Genomic DNA, 16,709 nt, shown 5'->3' with positions numbered 1-16,709 from the left:
GAAGATGCATTACCATGTAATTGTGCGTGCCAGTGAATAAACGCGGGAGGAGATTGGCTGTTTAGTTATTCATCCTAAACATGGCTATGCCCTGAGGTCTTCCTGATGGTAATAAACTCATATTAGGCCTGTACATATTTTTTTATGTTCTACAATATTCCCGAAAGCACTCATTGCTGTGGACTGAAACTGGCATTTCTGGAACTCAATACAGTCAACAAGGGTTGAGGGGGAGTGTCACGATTTTGTGGGCGGGATGATGTTTGGTTGGCGCCAAAATTATAATTAATCGGGCCAACCTGCCCACCACTGCACTCTCCGTAATTTCGGAGGGGGAGGATTGACAAACTTCTCCACCCCGCGGGCAAAAGATGAGGTTCGACTGCTGGCCGGTGATAGGGGCCACGCCTGATTTGCCGTTGACCGGAGGCATGAGGCGTAGGCAAGCTTCCTAACAAACCCTTTTACTTGCGTAAAGAACGACGACAAAAGGTTACGAAACAAGCCCAATAAAATGGTGTCAATACACGAATAAACACAATGAGAACACAATCAACTATTGACAGGAAGAGGAAAACAACAGGGCAAGAACTATACAACCACGTTAAAACAACAAAGCAATACTGTACAAAACGTTACGACGAGAAAGAGTGACAGGACAAAGAAAAGAGTAAAGCGAGTGGGGAGATACGGTGGCTTAGCTGCGGGGTGGCAAGGTCCGGTCGCAGGGAGCGTCGAGCTGCGGAGGCGCGCAGGGCTGATGGGGGGGTTGCGGATGCGGGCGAACTTGAGCCGCGCGTCTTCCACGCGTCTTCGGGGCCGCCGTCGCCGCGCTCTACGCTTCAGACACCCGCGTAGGCTCGCTTGCGGACCACTTCCCTGGCTGACCTCACACACGTCCGCACGCACTGAAATCTCCAAGCCAACTAACTGGTCGGCTTGCAGTTTTCCCGCCGCCTCGTTCTCATGGCAAACAACCAAACAAACAAAAACACAATCCAAAGCGCGAATGATTTGCAGATGTTGAAAGGGGAAATACACGAAGAAACAGAGAAGGAACGCGAGGGAAAGCCACGGTCCTCACGAGGAGAAGATGCTAACTTGCCTAGGTCGGGAGGGGTGCTGGGGCATTCAACCGACAGCTTCCCGTCGCCCCGCAAGCGTTCTCTACCCGGCGATTATCCTGAGGCGGTGGCGGAGTAGCCTGACCTTCCAGCGTCGCGAGGGGTCAACCGTCCACGCGGGGGGAGGTAAAATCATCGCCGCCGCGTCGCGACATGACCGTATAGCGCCCGGCGACGCTATAAAGCGTCGGCGCTGCGATCGGCGTTACAGCGCGCGCTAGAAGAAAATAAAGATGGACAGCGCGTGCTCGGGGCGCACGCCCGGCACGGGCAGTTCGGAACTAGAAGCCTGCCACGCTGGTCGTCTCTCTCTGGTGCTCCGCTGCGACTCCGCAAAATCCTCAACAGTGGTGACCCGGCGAACCGTGCCTTCTATCCCAGCGGCGTCCTAGCATGGCGTACTGGCAGCACCCAAGTTTCGACCCGCCGCTCCCGGCGTTCCGGCCTGCAGGCGTCGGCGGGTGGTTCGCCCAACTGGAGGCTGCGATGTACCTGAACGGTATCACCATCCAGCCGTTTAAACACGCAGTCCTTTGCGACATCCTCCCGCCCGACCTCCTGCGTCGGCTCACCTACTCTGCTTTTGGCTGCCGGCCATACGATGAGCTGCGGGCGGCCGTCTTGGCGGACTTCGGCGCCTACTATGTTCCGCCACCGCTCTACGACGCAGCGGACCCGTTTTCGCCGCCGCCAGCCTCTGGCCCTGCACCGGCCTCGCTCGCGCCCACGCAGCCTTTATCAGAATCCGGCCCGCCTCAGCATCCCCTCGCCGCCTCGCCGCCACTCCAGTCCAGCGCCTCCGGCCCGGCTTCTTTAGCACCGACCGCACCAGACGCTACCGCATCGCTTCCGGCAGCACATGCTGCTGCCCCGGTTACGCTAGCAGTACTGTGCGATGACTCCACGGCCCCAAGTCCGCAGTCATTCCCTCAGCAGCTCGGTGAGGTGCCTGGCCCACCGCCGTTTGCCACGTCAGCGCACTCAGCGACAGATGCGCCTCGCGCCACCATGTTCAGCGCCTCCGGCCATACCGCCTCCCATACGGACGATACAGCGTCTACGGCACAGCCCGCTGAGCAACTTCTCTCATCTCCAATAGTGCTGCCGTCCGTCGAGCTCTTCCTCGACGAGTGCCCCATTCCATCAACTTCTGTAACCTACTGCGTAGCATCGCTGCCAGCCGAAGGCTCACCTACCGCCTCATCGCTCATTCCGCCAAAGCCGTCAGTCACTGACCTGAGCGATCGTGCTAAAGGCGAAGTGAGATTGCCGCCACCGCAGCATATGCCGCATACCAGCCCCACTACCCCGGCGGCCACACCGCCTGCCCAAGAGGCCCCACCCCAAGACCTTCGTACTGTCAACCACTTCTCGGAGTCTGATTTTGGCAGCTCGACACTGTCGCAGCAAGCGTGTGCTTTGGTGCCTGCCTTGAGCCACCTTCAGGAACGAATGGCAGAGCTATCCACACCGAGTAGTGCAGCAACTCTCCATCCACCAGCTGTGTCTGTTGCTGCCAGCCAGCCGTCTGATGTAGCAGTCTCGGCTCCACGACCTGTCACTGGCACAACCTTCTTGCAGCCACCCACAGCCGACCATGCCCACACGCACATCACCACTGGCCAGTCGCTCCCCGGACTGTCACTCCAGCTTCACCCTAGCACCTTGCATTGAGCCCAGCAACTTCCTCCGGCAAAGTCACAGCTGTCACCGTTGTGTCGATGGTCAAAACACAGCTGCTGTCAGTCCACGGAGCCGTTTCGCCCACTCCAGCGCTTGTGACGACGTACTCGGCGCGCCAGATTCCCACCGACACCAGCTCCAACGTCCCCACACTGACGACACTTGTGTCCGCGGGCAGCACTACAGTCGGTGACGGCCCGACCATGGCCTCCCCTGCTCCCATGTCCGTTGTCAGCTCGGCACCCTGCATCATTCGCCCCTTGCGCAGCAGCCAGGCTCGTCCACCTGAGCCGGCGCACTCCACCCCGACTGCTCTTCCCGGCACCTGACATGAACTTACCGGACTCTCCACCTCTAGCTACTCCATCTTTGCCCCGCCGGCGCGCAAATTTCGCCGTTCCGTCTAGGCGGGGGGCCCTATAGCGCCCGGCGACGCTATAAAGCGTCGGCGCTGCGATCGGCGTTACAGCGCGCGCTAGAAGAAAATAAAGATGGACAGCGCGTGCTCGGGGCGCACGCCCGGCACGGGCAGTTCGGAACTAGAAGCCTGCCACGCTGGTCGTCTCTCTCTGGTGCTCCGCTGCGACTCCGCAAAATCCTCAACAACCGCATATAACCGGCGCCGTGGCCAGCCGTGGCCACCTCGGTCGGAAAAGAAAAAATGGCTGAGGCTTAACTTGGTTAAGCCTGGAGAATGCGAAGCATCATCGTGTCGCGTAATTTGGAGGCGCACAGCCACAGCGACGGCGCGAGGTGGGCCCCTGTTTCCGCACTGCCGTGACGTCAAGTCACGTGGTGTGACGTCATGTATCACGTGATTTGGAGGCGCACAATCACAGCGACGGCGCGAGGTGGGCCCCCGTTTCTCCACTGTCGCGACGTCATCGTGTCACGTGGTGTGACGTCATGTATCACGTGATTTGGAGGCGCATAACCACGGTGAAGGGCTGAAGTGGTAGCTAAAGTAGTATGCTTCGCATAAAAAGCAAGACAAGGCACGCACGCACTTTGTGACAAGGAGCTTATGTCCACTGGCCAATGCAATGACAAGAGGGACTGTCTTCGTCTCACGAACACGAGTCCCCTTGTCGAAACGATGGCTGGCGAACTGATGCTCTTCCTCAATATTTGTTCACTTTGTTTTTGTGCTGTCGAGAATCCCACCTTCCTGTCCTCTATTTACCGCGAATCTCTGAAAACTAGCATTCTAAATTCTTCCATTAGCAAAAGAGTTAATTTGAGGATTCAGAGAGCATACCGCTAGTCCCGCATTACAGAAATGTTTCCCACCGCGCTTGCCCCAAGCAGAACAAATAAAGGCAACAAAGGACAGTTTGAGCAAACTGATGTTTACTATTTCTAATCTTATATCTGCCACTGTTTGTCCTATGTAACGAGACAACAGCAGTAAGCTGACACTCAATGAGGAGAGGTATACCTTTTCTGTGGTAACAGGGACTGGATAAACAACCATTATAGGTGGTCCAATCTGATGTATTTTGCTAGATCTGTGCCACTGCAGCAGCTGTGAAGGAAAGTGGAAGCACTTATGGTTATTTGCTAGGTTTACTCATTAGTACACGACGGCTCGAGAGGTTAGGAAGATTCAAAAAACAATACATCAGCCAATGCCTTCTCATTGCATATGGGCATACACCGTTGTTCCGGCACGCACATTGAGTGGTCACATACGAGTGCCGCTAATGCGACCTGCTCAGCGCCGTTAACTTCTTGACGAGTCCGAACAAGAGAAAGAATTGGACGTAGTCGGTCAGGATGAGAGACATCCACTTGTAGCCTGCAATGAAATCGCGCCGTTTTCCGGCACCGCTGCCGCCGCCACCCCTTGAAACCAGCATGTGCAATCAACCGACGGTGACGACGATGGGGGACATCCCATGCGACGGCGCCAGTCTGGCCCACTGATCTTACTAGGAAAGTAGAGGTACCAGAGATAAACGCCCTGGTCCCGAAAGCCAGCCTTTGGCAGCGCACGAAATGCGACATCGTGAAGGTTTTTCAGTTTCAGTTTTCGTTTCTCCCTTGGAATTCCGTCTTTTCGACGTTCTCGTCTTTTTTGCACGACAGTGCCTACCTGGTGGTGGTGGAAAGCATGTATGTACAGGTATAATACAGGAGGTTCTGCATGAGCTGACCCAGAGGGGCCCAGCCCTTACAAATACTAGGTGCAGGTCACTAGTTCGGGACCCCAGTGGCATCGGCCGCCGCCCGGGCTCACGCGGCCAAGGCCCGTTGGGCCCTCAGGTCAGAGCAGCCGAGCAGGGTCGCCTCCCAGTCCTCACGGGTTGGGTTGGGGTTAGGGGGATAGCAGGGTTGGAGGGGCAAGCCCACACCATGTGGTAGATGTCCGAAGACTTCTCCGCACAGTGCGGACAGCTGCCAGAGAAAAAAGGGTCGAAGTGTTTCAGAGCTGCCGGGCACAGCAAAGTATTAGTATACAGGCGGAGCAGAAGCCGCTCCTCCGCCTTTGAGAGATCTTTACACGGGCGGGGATAAAGACTATGGCCAGATTGATAGAGTAAAACGATGTCTTTGAAGGTGTAAGCTGGAATAAATTCGAGTTCCTGATCGTCAGGGTCGGAGGGGAATGTCCGGTGAGAGAGCGCGCGGGCGGCGGCATCAGCTGCCTTATTTCCCTCAAGGCCCATTTGAGCGGGAGCCCAAACGATACGCCGGTGCGCGGGGTCACCGGTGTAGACGCTGTTTTGAAGAATGCAGTAGGCTAGATACGGTACCCAGCCCTGCTCGACGTTCCGACATGCCCCTCGCGAGTCGGAAATAATTTTTTTTTGATTTGTAATCAGATGCAGCCAACGCAATGGCGACCTCCTCCGCGTGTGTTACGTCACGGGCACGGAAAGTAAGGCCGTTCACTGTTTTGGATTGGTGGACGACTACGGCTGTGTACCATCCCCCATGGTGGGGGCCTGCGGCATCCACGTAGAATACGCCGGGTTTCGATCCATAGTGGCGGGCCAGGGCTTCCGCCCGCGCCAGGCGCCGGCCATTATGGTTCTCACGGTTCATGTTCGCGGGAAGAGGGCTCACGTGGAGGGCGCATCTCCAGTGGGATGGAATACGTACGCGTTCTTCCATTAGAGTGGTGTGTTGGATATTTAGTCGGGCAAGGAGGCGGCGACCCGACGATGTCTTCGAGAGACGTGTGTATTGGTTAGTCAAGTGGGCTTCCCGGAGCTCCCGAAATGTGTTCACCATGCCTAGACCCAGGAGGCGCTGGTTGGAGGTGGTCACGGGGAGGCCTAGAGCCCGCTTAATAATTTTGCGGAGGATGACTTCGAGTGAATCCTCGTCTTGCTTCCGCAGTTGGAGGTATGGAGTCGAATATAGAATTTGACTGGTTACAAATGCATGCGCCAGCCGCAAGGCGTCCTTACATCGTAACCCACCGCGCTTATTAGAAACCCGGCGGACCAAGCGGCCCACCTGGTCCCCCACCTGACGGAGTTTGGCCAATGTTGTTTCTGACCGTCTGTCTTGATGTATAAAGAGCCCCAGTACCCGGACTTCGATATTTTCAGGGATTGGGCCTGTCTCGAGAGACAATGAAATTTTGGCTGTGCACTTTGGTGAGGGGCGTATGTGCCCAAATTCAGACTTTTGGGTGGAGCATTGGAGGCCGCAGCGGCGAGCATAACGGTCCACTATGGTCGCCGCCTCCTGCAGGTTAGCCTCAATGTCTGCAAGGGAACCCTGCGTGGCCCACAGGGTGATATCATCAGCGTACAGCGCATGCTGCACACCGGCGACAGCGCCCAGCTGGGCCGGTAGGCGCATCATAGCCAAATTGAATAAGAGGGGAGAGAGCACCGCGCCCTGGGGTGTACCCCTGGTTCCTAAATGAAAAGGGCCATGTTTTTTATCCTGGATTCGAATGTAAGATTGTCTGTCGGTTAAAAATTGCCGAATGTATTGAAAGGCATTTCTGCCGCAGTTAGTTTGAGAGGGGTGGGTGGGAATGATCTCGTGGGTAACGTTGTCGATTGCACCCTTCAAATCCAAGGCGAGTACGACCTTGTCATTGTGAGGGCATTCCACGGGGTCGAGGACAGCTCGATTGAGTTGTAGCAGGACATCTTGTGCAGATCTGTGTGCGCGAAACCCGAACATGGTGACTGCGAAAAGGTGTTTGGATTCCATGAACTCGAACAACCTGTCACGTACCATCGTCTCCATGAGTTTGCCCACACAGGAAGTCAGAGAGATGGGGCGGAGGTTGTCCGTGTTGATGGCCTTGCGAGCTTTAGGAATGAAGGTGACCAGGGCGGTCTCCCACTCGATGGGTAGTGGCACTTCCCAAGCCAGATTGAGTTAATGTAATTCAATAAAGACAGGTATGCTGGGTCGGGGAGGTTGGCTAACAATTTGAAGGTAATTTTGTCCCGACCCGGAGCGGTGCCGCGTTTCATTTTTGCCAGGGCCGCCTTCAGGTCGTGGAGCTGGAACGGTTGATCCAGCTCAACGTTCTCACAACCTGCATAAGAGTACGCCGGCCCGCGGGAGTCCTGGGTGGTGCACAAGTACTGGTCCCGGAGCTTGTGCGCCAATTGATTTGTGTTGCCCTGAAAGCTGTGTACTGCTCTTTGGCGGTGTTTTTGAGTTTCCGTGCGTGTTTGCGTTGGGTCAATTATGGCGCGAAAGAGTCGCCACGTGTTCCGTCTGGACATTTGCCGCGCGGCCGTATTGCATCGAGCCACCCAGTTGGAGTCGGCGAGTTGGGCCGCATACTCAGCCGCTCGTTGAGTGAGCTCGGCGATGCGAGCTTGAAGTTTCCGGTTGTGCTTTTGCCGGCGCCACCGACGGACGGGGCAATGCCGGGCCTCCCAGAGATGGAGCAGGTGGTTGTCCACATCCGAGACCGCCTCTGAGAGCTGAATTTGAGTTTCGGAGGAGCGAAGGCCAGAGACCAATTGTTGTGACCAAGACTGGTAGCCCTGTTCATGTATGGGTGTGGCATTGTTATAATTCTGCCTGAACTTGGTCCAATCTGGGAGTCGGTCTTGTGTTGTTGGTCGCGCCAAAGGATGGGTCCTAATCGTAGTATTCAGGAGGCAGTGGTCGCTGCCGAGGGTTTCCTCTGTGTGGACCCAGTCTGCATATTGAATGCTGTGGGTGAAGTTGAAGTCCGGACATGTATCCCTCGTCACGGAGTTGCCTATACAAGTTGGGTGGACTGGGTCAGTGTGAAGAGTGAGGTCCAGCGTTGACGCAAGCTCCGCCAACTTGCGTCCCCGCTTCTCTTCACGGCAGTAACCCCACATCCGAGCGGGAGCGTTGAAATCGCCCACAGTCAGGAGGGGGTCTCGACCCGCAACTCTCAGTGCGCGGCTAAAGACGTCCGCAAATGATGCATTCGGCAATTTCGGGTTGCAGTATACATTGAGTATGTTGCGCCCTCAACTGCATGAGGGTACCAGCAGAGTCTGCGGGAATGGCGTTTCAGAAAGATCGGTCATTTGCATTACAACGGGACGACGCTAGCAGACGACAGGACGTCGCTGCACACAGCACCCACGGAGCCTTTTGTACATAGCTGTTGTCGTCCCGTTGCGCTACTGTGCACAACGCTGTGCTTTATTGCGGTGCACGTTACGGCGCACTGAAAGAAAGGTTACACCATTAATGTGGGATATATTTAAGAAAGATTAGGTGAAAACCTTCACCACGCAGCGGTCTTTGCAGTGACTACATTACCGAATTACCTTTCGGCTGAAACGGAGCGCGGGAGTGGCGACTATTTGATGATGATGATGATGTCCTCGGGCTTAATGGCACATACCCACGGCGGGGGATTGGCCAGGGTGCATAGTGGATACAAACGAACTCATGAACAGGGGGTGGAGTATTTTTAAAATTTTGGGACGCAGAGCTAGAATTTGTACAAAACAAAAAATACGGAGAAGGAAAAGTTCTGAATGCACATTCTAGCAGAGGAATCTACCAGCTGAAATTATATAATCGTGAATATAATCGCACACTGGTTTGAGGGCATATCCCTTGGCGCTTGCCCCGAAGGATAGGAGAATCGGAATAGATAGACGAAGCCCGAGCCGAGCGAGGGGGATCTCCAAGTAAATCATACGGAGAGCAGCGAGCCGCCGGCAGGAGAGGAAAAGATGTTCTATAGACTCAGTTTCGCCACAAGACTCACAAAGGTTGGATATCGAAAACCCCGATCGGCATATATAAAGATTTAGCCGCGGTATCCTCCAGCGCAAAAGGGTCATGGACACCTCACATTGCCTCGAACTGCACATCCGCACAGTCCAAGGAAATGCCAGGTGTTGAAAATGTGCTGCAGCAAGGAGAGGCTCATTGCTCAAGGAGTGGAGACGCTGGAATCGGTGAAAGCGTTCTAGAGTCAAGTAAACAGTATTTGGGACGAAAGGGACAATAGGTCCATCAAGGGCAGACTTTGCTAAAAAATCAGCCCTCTCATTAGAAACAATATCACAGTGCCCAGGGACCCAGTGAAAGCGTACTTCTGTAACATGTGGAGGAATAAAAATTTGAAGGGAACGGCTCATAGGAGTATCCCTCGAGTTTTCGAGCGCTGTCAAAACAGAAAGGTTGTCTGAGAGTATAATAACCCGAGTGATACTGCAGCGAATCCTTATTAAGGCCAACTCAATGGCCAGAAACTCAGCTACAAAAAATAGGGGTATAGTCAGGGGCCCGAAATGAGTAGCTCCAATCAAGAGCGCTTGAGTAGCTGCCTTTTCATTTTGCTGGGAGGCATCTGTATAAAGGGCAATATGGTTAGGAAAATTGTCTAGGTATTCCTCCATAAGCCCATTTAACATATTGGCGGGCAGGTTCTTAGCATTCCTTGGGAGGGTGTTGTCAAAGCAGACTGCCGTATCAACTCGCCTGTGGTTGACTAGTACTAAAGATCTCATTGTAAACTTAATCTTACTTGTAAACATAAATACCCCCAAAGCAGAAGGTTTGACAGCCGTCGCCGTAGCTCAGAGGTAGAGCACCGGACGCGTAATTCGGAGGTCGTGGGTTCGGATCCCACCGGCGGCATGTGGTTGTTTTTTCTTCTGCTTTTCTAATCGATTAGCTTTAAGCCATGACTTGTTCTAACTTGATCAACACCACGATATAAATAAATTATTTAAAAAAAAATCCCCTGTGCCCCTTGGTTTCTGTGGCTGTTGGCTTCTGTCATATTTACAACGAGCCCCTCATTTCCCTTCCTTGTTTGCTTAATTGCTTAGCGAGGGCCTCGATTCTGGCAGCCTTGATGCCATAGGAAGCATAAGAGGGTTCTCACACAGCTTCCACTCTCTCCGTTCGATGACGTTCTACGTCACACCTGCGGTAACTCAGGACGTTCTACGTCCGCCGCTTATGAACGTGGGTGGCGCTGATGAACACTCTCAAGGTTAGCTTACTTGTAAACATAAATACCCCCCAAAGCAGAAGGTTTGACAGCCGTCGCCGTAGCTCAGAGGTAGAGCACCGGACGCGTAATTCGGAGGTCGTGGGTTCGGATCCCACCGGCGGCATGTGGTTGTTTTTTCTTCTGCTTTTCTAATCGATTAGCTTTAACCCATGACTTGTTCTAACTTGATCAACACCACGATATAAATAAATTATTTAAAAAAAAAATTCCCTGTGCCCCTTGGTTTCTGTGGCTGTTGGCTTCTGTCATATTTACAACGAGCCCCTCATTTCCCTTCCTTGTTCATTTATACAGAATTATTTGACAGCAGGGAATTAGTGAATACCACCTGAGGGAGCTTATACCGAAGCTAGGTAGTACCAAAAAAGAGAGTTGGGTTCGTTGTAAATATAGCGTTAGGCAATCCAGGAACAAGCATACAGGAATGTCCGCACAGTGATAAGCTCAAACTGGGAATTGAGATCAGGTATCCGCGCCTCCAAGTACAACACTGATTTAGGCAGACCTAAGCAAAGGCGCAGAGCGCGTCGCTTTATAACAAACAGGGGTTCACGCTTGTACTTTCGGCACCCAAAAAAGAGAACGGCGCCGAATTCAAGTATTGGCCGTACATAACTCTTATAAAGAAGCAGCAGAGTGTCTGGTCGCATACCGAATTTTTTGTTGCTGATCCTCACCAACCGGCCGAGGGCACGCTCACCTTTAAGCGCAATGCTTCTAATGTGTGGCCGCCAGTCTAAATGCTGGTCATATATTATACCCAAGTATTTTGTTGAATGAACTTGCAGGATCAGGATAGAGTGATACAACAGAGAGATGTAAAGATGGGTTGCCTGTGGGAAAACAAGGACGGCACACTTGCTGACATTTAAAGTTAACTTCAGGCTGTCTAACCAAACCTCCGGAGCATTTAAATACTCTTGCACTAATTGGTACAGGATATGAATGTCTTTGGCAGAAGCGAAAAAAGCAATATCATCCGCATACACAAACTTTGACGGCTGGAGGGATAGGGATATCATGCATTAGTATGTTAAACAATAACGCTGAAAGAACGGAGCCTTGTGGGACACCTCAAGACTGGGCGCATGTTGTAGAAGTTAACGTACTCTTAGAACAAAAGAACGCTCTATTCCTTAAGAACTCTCTTATCCACGTAAAGAGGTACAAAGGAGGTTGCACATTAATTAGCCAGGTTATGAAGCAAAATGCTGTTTTCAACGCTTTCGTAAGCCTTTGCAATATGTAAAGTAACCAGAGATGATACCTCATTTTGCCTCACAGCAGCCTTAATACGGCTCTCCGAGTCTATGTGCGCAGTCCAAATCGAACACCCCCGGCGGAAACCGATCTGAGCCTCGCTAAATCATTGAAGACTCAGAATATAACTCGTGAGGCGGCTGAAGACTACCCGCTCTACGGTCTTTTGGTCCACACCATTGTCTACAAAAGATATGGTACTGCTTTTCCAACGGAGCGAATCAAGTGGTGTTATGTATTGCACGAAATTATGCCCGAATAGGCTTTTATTCGTGATACGTGATGCACTTGATTTCTACAGCTGAATACAATTAAAAAAAAACAGCACTTGCTAGCACTGGGCCACGGGCCACGGCGTCCTGCCTTACTCCGCTGGCCAATCGCAACAGCAAACGAAATCAGCTTTTTAATGTCTGACTATATTAAACAGGCCATGTACCAAATTCTAGAGCTTATAATTTTTTTTTGTGATAAGCTTCTTGCTTAGCTAAAAAGCTTCAACAATTGCCTACTTTTTGTCGTGAAGGAATTCTGTGCGACGGTCCTGAATGTGGACGCAGCTTCACGGCCGGCTATAACAGCGCTTGTCCTGCGTTCCTCTTTCTGCTCCACAATTCCTCTCGCGCTCTGCACATCGAAAAAAAAAAACGCGGCGCAGCATTCGTCCTTTTGTTAGTTGTTTCTCTCGCGCTGTGCATTTCTAAATATGCTAATGACCAGCCAATTTGTTTTGCATGCAGGTGCAGCCGTACAAACGAGGCTGTGTTATGGAGTTAGGCTAAAAGCACGTCTAAAAGATAAATGACGTCCTAAAGCGATAAACATCACCCGCCATAAATGAGATGAGATAGCGGCTGCCTGCAACTCGAAACAAACTACAGCAGCTGCATAACGAAAGGCTTTTCGAGGAAGGAGTGTCAGGATTTCCACCATTCATGGCATTTTCTTTGCTGCGTGACATTTGAGTTTTAAGATGACCGTAGCCTGATCGTCATTCCACTAGTGCTGCAAATTTCCGCTCGGAAGACAAGAACGTAGTTTTGGCGCCGCCCCGGTGGCTCAGTGGTTACGGCGCTCGGCTGCTGGCCCGAAAGACTCGAGTTCGATCCCGGCCGCGGCGGCTGAATTTCGGTGGAGGCGAGATTCTAGAGGCCCGTGTGCTTTGCGATGTCAGTGCTTGTTAGAGAACCCCAGGTGGTCGAAATTTCCGGAGCCCTTCACTATGGCGTCCCTCATAGCCTGAGTCACTTTGGGACGTTAAACTGCAATAAACCAAACCAAACCAAACCAAGAACATAGTTTATTGAATGCACTCTATAACAGAAGGGATTAGGAGATATGCTCACCGTTAGGGCAGGAACAGCACCCTTCACCCCTATCTCAAGTTGCGGTGGTTGCGAACAGAAACGATCGCAACAATGACGATCAGGCTACTGTCATCTTAAACCTCAAATGTCGCGCAGCAAAGAAAATGCCATCAATGGTGGAAATCCTGGCACTCCTTCCTCCAAAAGAATCTCGTTATGCAGCTGCTGTAGTTTGTTTCGAGTTGCAGGCAGCCGATGTCTCATCTCGACGATGGTGGGTGATGTTTATCGCTTTAGGACGTCATTTATCTTCTAGACGTGCTTTTAGCCTAACTCCATAACACAGCCTCGTTAGTACGGCTGCACCTGCATGCAAAACAAATTGGGCTGGTCATTAGCATATTTAGAGATGCACTGCGCGAGAGAAACAACTAACAGAAGGACGAATGTTGCAGCGCGTTTTTTTTTTCGATGTGCAGAGCGCGAGAGGAATTGTGGAGGAGAAAGGGGAACGCAGGACAAGCACTGATATAGCCGGATATATCTCCACCGTGAAGCGACGTCCACATTCAGGACCTCCGCACAGAATTCCTCCCTGATGAAAAGTAGTTCATTGTTAAAACTTTTTAACTAAACAAGGAGGATATCACAAGAAAAAAACGATAATTTGGTACTTGGCTTGCTTAATATAGTCAGACATTAAAAAGCTGATTTCGCTTGCTGCTGCAATTGGCCAGCGGAGTAATGCAGGACGCCATGGCCCGTGGCCCAGTGCTGTGTTTTTTAAGTTGTATTCAGCTATAGAAATCAACTGCATCACGTATCACGAATAAAAGCCCATTCAGGCATAATTTCGTAAGTACAAAGCAGCAGTTAATTCACCCGGTTGGAAGAGCAGTAACATACTTTTTGGAGATGATGGAGTGGACTAGAAGACCGTCTGCACCTCACCAAATAGTAGCCGCGCCCTCGCTCCGGTGCGATCGCAAGATCATTCGGTAATGTGGTCACTGCAAAGCCCGCTGCCTGGTGAAGGTTTCCACCGGTTCTCTCTTAAATATATCCCGCATTGATGGTGTAACCTGTCTTTCAGAGCGCGGTAACGTGCATCGCAATACAGCACAGCGTTGTGGACATTAGCGCAACGGGACGACAAACAGCTACGCACAAAAGGCTCCGTGCGAGCTGTGTGCTGCGACGTCCTGTCGTCAGCTAGTGTCGTCCCGTTGCAATGCAAATGACCACTCTTTCTGAAAGGCCATTTCCGCAGACCCTGCCGGTACAATCATCCAGTTGAGGGTGCAACAGGTAGGCACTGCCGTGCAAAAAAGACGAGAATGACGAAAAGACGAAATTCCAAAGGAGAAACGAAAACTGAAACTGAAAAACCTTCACGATGTCACATTTCGTACATTGCCAAAGGCTGGCTTTCGGGACCAGGGCGCTTATCTCTGGTACCTCCATTTTCCTAGTAAGATCAATGGGCCAGACTTCCGCTGTCGCATGGGATGTCCCCAATCGTCGTCACCGTCGCTAGACTGCGCATACAAGTTGCAAGGGGCGGCGACGGCAGCGGTGCCGGCGAACGGCGCCAATTCATTGCCGTCCAGGAGTGTATGTGTCTCATCTGGAACGACTACGTCCCTTTCTATCTCTTGTTCGGACTCGTCAATAGGTTAACGGCGCTGCTCTGGGCCCATTAACGCCACTCGTATGTGGCCACTCAGGACGCGTGCCGGCACAGTGGTGTATGTCCATATGCAATGAGAAGGAGTTGGCTGATGTGTTTTTTTCATCTTCCTAACCTTTCGAGCCGTCATGTGATAATGAGTGAACATAGCAATAATCATAAGTGCTTCTAATTTCCTTCACAGCTGCTGTAATGGTACATATCTAGCGAGATACATCGGATTCGACCACCTAATATGGTTGTTTATCCAGCCCTGGTTACCACAGAAAAGGTGTACCTCTCATCATTGTGTGTGAGCTTACTGCTGTAGTCTCGATACACAGGACAGACAGTGGCACATATAAGATTAGAAACAGTAAACATCAGTTTCCTCAAACTCTCCTCTGTTGCCTTTATTTGTTCTCCTTGGGCAAACCCGGTGGGAAGCATTTCTGTAATGCGGCACTAACGCTAGGCACTCTGATCCCTCAACACACCTCTTTTGCTAATGGACGAACTTAAAATGCTAGTTTTCAGAGATTCGCGGTATATAGAGGACAGCAAGGTGGGGTTCTCGGCAGCACAAATCAAAGTGAACAAGTATCGAGAAAGAGCATCAGCTCGCCAGCCATCGTTTCGACAAGGGGACTCGTGTTCGTCAGACGAAGACAGGCCCTCTTGTCGTTTCATTGGACAGTGGACAGAAGCGTCCCCTCAACCCTTGTTCACTATGTTTTGAGTTCCAGAAATGCCAGTTTCAGTCAACAGGAATGAGTGCTTTTGGGGGTATTTTAGAGCATAAAAAAAACTATGTACAGGCTTAATCTGCGTTTATTACGATCAGGAAGACCTCAGGGCATAGCCATGTTTATGATGAATAACTAAGCACCCAGCCTCCTCCCGCATATATTCATTGTCGCGCACAATTACATGGTAATGCATCATCGGTTCAAAACTGCAAAACCAGATTATTTTCATTAATAAGGACTGATGAGACAAGCGTTATTTTTTAAAGCGAAAGATTTACTAGCTTAGCCGCTCCGATTTAGCTGTGTCTGCACGAATGACCTCGAACAGGAGGAGCAGAGCTGCGTAAGTAACCACGTGACGTACTACGTGACCCGCGGAAGCTGCAGCCGCGCGCTCCGCCGTCGCCGCGGCCGCTGCGCGCTGCCTATCCAGTGTGTCCCTATTGACGAAACGAGTAAGCCGGAGAGGACGTCCTCAAGAGTGGGTGCTCGCAGACGTCGGGCCGAGTCTGATCATCCAGTCGACAATGCAATCGATAGAGAGCGTAAACGCGCTAAACGGGCAGCCGAAACCCATGAACCGATGAAGAGCGGGAGCTTCGAAAGCAAAGGAAAGGCACATATCTCGCCCCCTGGGAAAGTGGACACCTCAAACGTGCCTTAAGCTACGTCGCGGTGATGAGATATAGATGCGGGCTGCGTGCGTTAGCGGTGACAACGTTGTCGCAGACACGCGGCACTGCAGCAATAGGCAGCAGCGTGACTTCACGCTGGTTATGCAGGCATGACTTTTACTTGCATAACCAGGGTTAGCTGATCTAAGCCGCAGGCATTTTTTGTTCGCCCTGAGCCGGTTAGGCAGTTCTCTAGCTTTCAACCCGAAGCCCGACCTTAGGGATGGCTGCACGGAAACGCCAAGGTAACGCGATGAGACCTTGACGACTGCTACCAGACCACGATACACACCCTCGGTCGCAGTTGTCGCGCGCTGTACACGTTTACTTTTCGCCTTTATTTATTACTGGAATTGTCCTTCAGATACCAGCGAAGGCCTTATGCAGCCTTGTACAAGCTGCTTGTCGTCAATAGGCAACTGATTGATCTGTTTTGAAAATTGCGGGTCATAATTTCACGGGTTGCTTTTCATGCCTACATCGATATGCAAGACACAATATAATCTAAGAATGCTTCCCTTTTATCGGTTACTTTCGTAATACGCTCGCACTAGAAAACGAAATGGAACAAAATACCGCTCTCACTCAATTGTGGGCATTAGTGTCGCTACTTTCCCATGACACCAATAATTCGAAGCAGTGAAACACTTGGGTGTGCAGTCCGCGTCGCGCACGCACGCAGGTCGTGCGCCTAGAAACAAATTGCACGTGTGCACCTTGCCCTGAAGTCAGAGAGTCAATCTGGGGCACCAACTATGAAGGCTAGCCCACTTACAATCAACACTTCACTCTT

Source organism: Amblyomma mixtum, chromosome 5 (genome assembly GCF_055824585.1).
Source record: "Amblyomma mixtum isolate Tamu chromosome 5, ASM5582458v1, whole genome shotgun sequence".
NCBI classification, from domain to species: domain Eukaryota; kingdom Metazoa; phylum Arthropoda; class Arachnida; order Ixodida; family Ixodidae; genus Amblyomma; species Amblyomma mixtum.
This window is presented reverse-complemented; position numbering follows the sequence as displayed.